Source organism: Pan troglodytes, chromosome 12, assembly GCF_028858775.2.
Source record: "Pan troglodytes isolate AG18354 chromosome 12, NHGRI_mPanTro3-v2.0_pri, whole genome shotgun sequence".
NCBI lineage: Eukaryota > Metazoa > Chordata > Mammalia > Primates > Hominidae > Pan > Pan troglodytes.
Window position 1 is genome coordinate 12,700,389 of NC_072410.2, and position 8,033 is coordinate 12,708,421.

General features: G+C 43.2%; 1 long non-coding RNA gene across 1 annotated transcript; it reads left to right on the top strand.

Moving 5' to 3' along the window:
* The first annotated feature begins 6,297 nt into the window (after positions 1–6,297).
* MTLN (mitoregulin) lies at positions 6,298–7,647 on the top strand. Its single transcript, NR_132745.2, has 2 exons — positions 6,298–6,961; positions 7,554–7,647. It is a non-coding gene; the product is annotated as a mitoregulin (long non-coding RNA).
* Positions 7,648–8,033: the final 386 nt, after the last annotated feature.

Sequence of the window (8,033 nt, forward strand, 5' to 3'; positions counted from 1 at the left end):
CTACCACAGGCTATACTACTATTGTCTCTTATGTGAACTACTGGAATGGTGTCCCAACTGGCCTCCCTGCTTCCATCCTTGGTGACTTCCAATCCATTCTCCAGCTGAAATCAAATTAATGTTTTTACTATGTAAACAGGATTATGCAATTCTCCTGCTTAAGAAAAAAAAAGGCTGCTGATTTCACTGTGAATAAAATCCAAAGCCATTGACATGGCCTGCAAGCCTCTGTCTACTTGTTCTACCTTTCTTCCACTCCTATTCTTCTAACTCTTGCTGATTCCGCATTTTTTAAACATATAATTTTGTTTGAGACAGGGTTTTACTGTCACCCAGGCTGGAATGCACTGATGAGATCATGGCTCACTGCAGCCTCGACCTCCCAATCTCAAGCAATCCTCCCACCTCAGCCTCTCACATAGCTAGGAATACAGACATGCACCACCACACTTGGCTAATTTTTTTATTTTTTGTAGAGACAGGGTCTCACTATGTTGTCCAGCCTTGTTTCAAACTCCTGGAGGCAAGTGGTTTTCCTGCCTGGGCCACTCAAAGTGCTGAGATTACCAGTGTAAGCCACTGCACCCAGCCTGATTCAGCTTTTTGCAGCCACAGAATATTCACAAATGCATTCTCTCAGCCCACAAAAATCCCTTCCCTCTCATTTCTATTTCTGTTTCTCACTTAAGGTCTTAGCTATAGGAGGCCTCCCCTGACCATTTCCACCCTCCCAGTCTCAGTTAGGTTCCTCTGTGCACCCTCATGGTACACAGACATGGCACACAGTACTTTTTATCAGAACACTCTTCAGTGTTTGTACCACTGTGTTTATTTGTGTGAGTATTTGATTGTTGTCATTCTCTCTCCTAGAGAGTAAGATCCTTGAGACTGGCTCAGCATGGAACATCTGGCACACAGTATGCACTGAGGAAATACTTGTTGGAATAATCAGTGAATCATAGATGAAAACTTAACCTTGGAATTAATTATGAGACTGGTGGGTGTGTTACTTAGAAGGATTTTCCTGTTCTTCCTGAAAGGGTTATAGAAGGCTATTGTACACTGTGTCTTCAGAATTACAGAATGGAGAGGCAGACTTGAAGTGCTTGTTCCTGTGAAAAAGAAGGATCAAAGCTCGAGGCTCAGCCTTCCCTTATGGAGCCCTTTGTGTTCTTGCCCTGCACTGGGAGAAAATTATCCACATTTGGAAATCACACACCTAGCCCATCTACTTAGTATTCCTGCCTACTTCCTCTAAGTCTCAGCCTTGTGGGGTGTGTGTTTGCTGGTACTTGTGGGGGCAGGTGAAGAACTTGAGCATATCACCCAACCCTGCAGGGATTTCCCTTCCCATTCCCAACAGCTCAGAGGAAGAGAATGGGAGACAAAGGACCTGGTGACTAGACCCCCAAGACACTGGGCTGTCTGCTTGTGTCTCGGGTGGAACAGGCCCAGCGAGAGTCTTTAGGGCCAGAACTCAAGAATTTATTGAGGTGAGTGCTCCATTTTAGTCATGGCAAAGCTATACCTTTTATGGGGGCTAAATTAAAAATATAAAGTGATCATTTTGTTGTTTATGGTCTGGGAGTTGCAGAGGAAACTGATTTCTTTTATACACTTTAAATGAACTTATTTACAATCAATAAAGATCTAACACTATAAATGATAAAATCTTTCCCCTTGGCAAGCCCTTCAAACAGCAAACTCAACAGTAGCAGCTAATGTATCTTTCAAAAGGCATTCTTGCAATCAATTAACTTACTATGCTTGACTATTCAGCCTGTTAATCCAAATTTAAGCATTACCTCAAAGCTGGTTTACCATTGTGAAGTCCACTAAAATGCTCCATTGAAACAATTCACTCAGGGGAAAAACACAAAGTGGCAAGCTGGGGACACAGTGGCTCTTTAAGAGGGATTTTAGCATTTATGTCCCTGCCTTCTCCCCAGTAGCTGTATTCTCCCCAGTGGCCAGAGTTTCCTTCTGCTTCAACAAAGTCATGTCTATAGTCTCTTCCAGTTCTGTGTGTCTAAGGTTTTCCCATACTCAAGACTCTGGTATACATGATCTACCTTATTTTTAGTCTAAAGACATCTTAGGGATGAGGCCAGAATTCCAAGTGAGGTTCAAATTTGCAGTAACACCAGTGGCCCAAGTATGCATCTTGAGGCTGCCAAAAGTGGCTCTTTAAAATGTCTTAGAGCTGTTGAGTAACACTAAACTCCTTATTTTACAAATGAGTCAAGTGAGACACAGAGAAATTTAGTCTCTTCTCAATTTGTGACTTATCTTTCAAGATACATTTCAGCCATCCACTCAGAAGCCTTCCCTGACCACTCTCCACTGTCATCAACACCAAATATTTACTGAGTGTCTGTTATATGCCAGCCCTTGTTCTAGGCACTTGGGATTCACCAGTATACAATGGAGACAAAAATCCCTGCCCTGGAGCAGCTTACATTCTAGCATGGGAAACAGGCAGTAAACAGTGAGTATAATAAATGTTGAAGGCAGTAAGTTCTGGAGGAGAACAGAACAGGGTCATGGGGATCAGGAGTGCCTGAGTGGGAGATGGTTGAGTTTGTGATTTTTAAATAGTTGAGTAGGCTTCGTTGAGAAGGTGACATTTGGCACAAACTTAAAGGAGGTGAGGAAGTTATCCATGCAAGGATCTGGGGAAGAGTATGCCAAGCAGGAGGACCACACATGCAAATGCTATTACGCAGAACCATGCCTGGGGAGTTCAAGACACAGTGAGCAAACGACAGCTTCAGGGGTGGAAGGGAAACAGGCTTGCAGAACACTTGGGATGACCATAGGGGCTTTGACCACTGCAGAGTTCTAGCAGAAGAGTGTGTCAAAGTCAAAACATGGAGACAAATCTCTGAAATTTGGAAATCTTATTTGGAAAGAAAGAATTGCAACTTGGGACATACATGCAGACTGGGTGGTCTTCGGTATGTCTGCAGAACAAAGAGAAGCTTAGAGGTTTCATTGTAAAAAGAGAAATGTTATGTTTTGCTCTCAGGAAGTTCATTGGCACTAGTAAGGTTTTGAGGAGCTGACAAGTTTTGATTGGTAAGTGACAGCAATGGGTTAAACTATTCTTAGAGTTTTGGGAGATTGTTTCAGTAGCTATAGATAGGACTGGTTTCAGGTTATAGCAGGTAGTTTCAGCAGCCAGGCTTGCAGAGAATTTTTACATTCTTGGAGCAATGTTTCGTGTCCTAAGTGCCTTACCCTCTGCCCTCTCAAATCTATTTTAATTGGGTATGACAAGAATGACCCAAATGGTATGATCAACTTTCACAAGTGACATGATTCAACTTTTTCTGATTTCAAAGGCCCATTCTGGCTGCTGTATTGAGAAGAGAATGTGGTGGACAGATATAGAAGCATGGAAACCTGATAGGGCTATTGCAATCACTCAGAAAAGAGGCGATGGCAGCTTGGACCTGTTGGTAGCAGTAGAGTGGTAAGAAGCGATTTCATTCTGGCTATGTTTTAAAAATAGAACTAATAGGATTGGCTGAGAGATTGGATGGATTTTAAGAGAAAGAATGTCTCTGAGGGTTTTGTTTTGTTTTGCTTTCACAAACTAAAATGATGAGGATTTTTTTTTCTTTTTTTAAGTCTAAGCAACATGCTTACACACATTCCAAGTCATCACACTGTGTCATAAATTTCTTTTCTACCTCTTCTACTTTGTGCTAAGCTAAGGGCAGACCTTGTGTTGTATTCACCTTTACATTCCCAATGCCTACTGCAGCGTTCAATAAATATTTGTTGAGTAAATGAACATTAAGTGTGGCAGATGTGAATTCACATTGGACCCAACACTGTCCTTATCATCTCCCTCCTAAGATACGTTTTGCCTCAAGTATGAAAGTCCATTTGCTGATCTCTGCAGAGAGGCTGAGTTCAGGCTCCACTTGCTGACCTTCCTTTCAGGACTTTATTCATTTTCTATTACTGTGTGTGATATTGTGAATATACGTGTGTGTGTGTGTGTGTGTGTGTGTGTGTGTGTGTGTGTGTGTATGGTCTTCATTCTTGTTTCCTGGCATACAGCTCCTAAAATCCTTGGAATCTCAAGTGACTGATAAGAATGACTTTTGTATGCTAATGAGATGACTGCAGGTCCCTAGGACAGGGACTGGCCACAGGAAATGCCAGGGCATGATTAGACTTTCAGCCCTACTCTCCAGCTTCCAGGGAGGAGAAAGGGCCTGAAGGTTAATTTGATCACCAATGGCCAATGATGTAATCAGTTATGCCTATGTAATGAAGCTTCCGTAAAAACCAAAAGGATTGGGTTTGATTGAGCTTCTGGATAGCTAAACATGTGGAAGTTCCTGGAGGATGGTGGTCCTAAACAGGGTATGGAAGCTCCATGCCCTTTCCTATATGCCTTACACTATCCATCTATTCCACCTGGCTGTTTAACTGTATCCTTTGTAATATCCTTTATAATAAGTGGGTAAAAGTAAGTAAAGTGTTTATCTGAGTTCTCTGAGCAGTTCTAGAAAATTAATCAAGCCTAAGGAGGGGGTTGTTGGAATTTCTGATTTATAGCCAGTTCTTCAGAGGTATAGGTGACAACCTGCTATTTGTGACTGGCATTGGAAGTAGGAAGAAGTCTTATGGGACTGAGCCCTCAACCTATGGAGGCTGATGCTACATCCAGGTAGGTAAGTGTCAAAATTAAATTGAATTAGAGGACACCCAGTTGTTGTCTGCTGCAGAATTCATTGGTGTATAGGAAAAAGGTCTCCCTCACCCCAACTCTGGTGTCAGAGTATTGAATGTATTGTTTAGTGAACAGAGGTGGTCTGTATTGAGAGTTAAGGTGGGAAAAACACTCTGTTTTGTCCCATATCTTACACCATGGAACAGATTACCACAAATGTAGTCACTTAAAACAATACACATTTATTATCTCACATTTTCCATGGATCGGGAATCCAAGCACAATTAAGCTGGGTCCTCTGTTATAATCTCACAAGACTGCAATCAATGTGTAAGGCTGTGTTTTCATCTGGAGGCTCAAATGGGGAAGAATCTGCTTCCAAGCTCATTCAGGTTGTGGGCAGAGTTCATTTCCTTGTGGTTTTGGGACTGAGGGTTCCAGATTTTTGCTGGCTGTTGGCTGGAGGCTTTTCCTAGAGGCCACTGCAGTTCTTTGTTCTGTGAGCTTCTCCAGCACGTCCGCTTCATCAAGCCACAGGAGAGTCTTTAACTTGCTAAAAAATGTTATATACACAGTGACATGTTTTGGCTGTGTGCCCACCCAAATCTTGAATTGTAGCTCCCATAATTCCCACATGTCATGGGAGGGACCCAGTGGGAGGTAATTGAATCATGAGGGTGGGTCTTTCCCGTGCTGTTCTCGTGGTAGTGAATATGTCCCATGAGATCTGATGGTTTTATAAAGGGAAGTTCCCCTGCACAGGCTCTCTTGCCTGCTGCCATGTAAGATGTGCCTTTGCCCCTCCTTTGCCTTCTGCCATGATCGTGAGGCCTCCCCAGCCATGTGGAACTGTGAGTCAATTAAACTTCTTTCCTTTATAAATTACTCAGTCTCATGTATGTCTTTATGAGCAGTGTGAGAACAGATTAATATACGTAGTAATCACAGGAGTGACATCCTCATCCCCTTTACTTTATTATATTAGTTAGAAGCAAGTCACAGGTCACACCCACACTCAAGGGGAGGGGATTACACAAAGGCCTGAACACTAGGAGGTGGAAGTCATGGTGGGGGGGTGTCAAAATGACTTTCATCATTAGAAATGTGTTTGTTTGTTTCCTATCCCAACAATTTTGACCCTACGTTAGTTCTGGTACAGCATGGCCCCCAGACCTGGGTTGTCCAATGTGGTAGCCACTGGTCCCATATATGGCTAGTGTGACTGAAGAACTGAGTTTATAATTTTTTAAAAATTTTAATGAATTTAAATTTAATCTAAAAATTGGTACTCCATTCGGTTATTGGAAAAATGTTTGTGTTTTTAGAACAGCTTGGGTATATGAATCTACTTTTTCAACTGTACATTTTATGAAATCTAGACACTGATAGGTATCTCCATTGAAAATTCAGTGTTCAAATTGAGATGTGCCTTTCGCTGTAAAATACAGACCAGTTTTCAAAGACTTGGTATGAAAAAAATAAAGCAGCTCCTTAATAATTTAAAAACGAGTTACATGTTGAAATGATAACATCCCCTATATGTTGGGATAAGTAAATGTATTATTAAAAACAATTCCATGTTTTTGTTTTTATTTTTTAAAAAACAGGTTACCAGAAAATTTAAAGTTACGCCAGTCACTCCCATTCTATTGCTGAGAGAAAATACAGAGCGGTGAAGAGCTTACAGTCGGGTGAGCAAGATACGCCCCCAATGTTAGCTAATGATGTAAGGCATCAACAAGAAATGTTGTGGGGGTTCAGGAAAGTGGAAGGTGGGGTCGTCCAAAGGCTGGGAAAGTCTTCAGTTGAAGGCGAGACAGATGGGACTATTAGTGAGTTTCGAGAGAACCAACGCCTCGCCGCCTTCGCTTCATTTTTGTCTCACGCCCGACCCTTGAACGCGCGGCGCCTTTTGACCCCGCCGCCGCGCCGTAGACCGCGCTGCACGCCGGCGGCAGCCATGGCGGATGTGTCAGAGAGGACACTGCAGTTGTCCGTGCTAGTAGCCTTCGCTTCTGGAGTACTCCTGGGCTGGCAGGCGAACCGACTGCGGAGGCGCTACTTGGACTGGAGGAAAAGGAGGCTGCAGGACAAGCTGGCGGCGACGCAGAAGAAGCTGGACCTGGCCTGAGACTCTGCGCCTTCCGCCCCATTCTATCCCCCTCATGGCCACCTTGCCATGTCCGCGCCGGAGCCCCGGTCCGCCGGCGCCCAGAACCAGGCTTGCCACACAGTCCCCGCCTGCCATGGCCGGCTCTTCCTGGAGTGTTGGTGAGCAGTACACATAGTGACATTGCAAAGGGAGACTTTGGGGTCGGGCGGATATCTTAGGATCAACTCTGGCTAGGTCGCAGAAGACAGGACTTGTTCCCACAGACACCAGAAGGTGGAAGTTTTGTCTTCCCTGATAACTTGCTCTTCGGTATCTTGGTTTGGTTCACTGGGTGTTTAATGAGAATGTCTTACCAACGTGCTATGTCGTCGTTCATCCTGACAACATTAAACATCAGTATAGAAAATACTGGAAAGAACAAAAGAAAAAAAGAACCAGGGAGGTGATCTTGCCACCCCCAATTCTTTTCAGTAACATCCTTGTTAGCACATCTTCGCCTTGGCGATTGTAAACTCCAAACTGAATTCTTAGGTTGTTGGCAGCCTGGTAAAGTGGAAAGAGCAGTGGCCTGGAAGTCAGGAACCTTGCATCCGGTCTTAGCTCTTCAGAAGAGCTGTGCATGATAAATTTTCAGGACCTCAGTTTTCTTGTCGTAAACCAGATCTTATGGTTCATGGTTTAATACCACAGTACGGCTTGAAGTTTCAGATTGTGTATTTCTAATTTTTTTCTCTTTTCTGTTTCTAACAGCTTGTTGAAGATGCATATAGACTACCGGAAAGAAATGACTTCTTCTTGCACTTTATGAATCAATTTTATTTTTAAAATAAAAAAATTAAACATCTTTGAACCTTTTATTTTTTCATAAGGGGAAGTATGTTTTTCATGCACCTTACTGCATCAAGAGATCCGCATTTTCAAAACTGACTTACTAGTGTTTTTGAGCAGATGTGTTATGTAACTCGTGCCCCTTCTTTGGTATAGGCACAAAGCAGACTTGGCCGTGGGACCATTATGGGTTCTTTTACCGAACTTTTTGGAAAGCAGGGGGCTGTGTAAACATAACTGAGGTAAGGGTGCTATATGTAAGACCTTTGAACTTCCAAGAGTAACAGTGTATTCCTTGGCCCTGCTCAGGCCTATAATCCCAGCACTTTAGGAGGTTGAGGTGGGAGGACCACTTGAGCCCAGGAGTTGGAGACCAGCCAGGGCAACATGGGGAGACCCAGT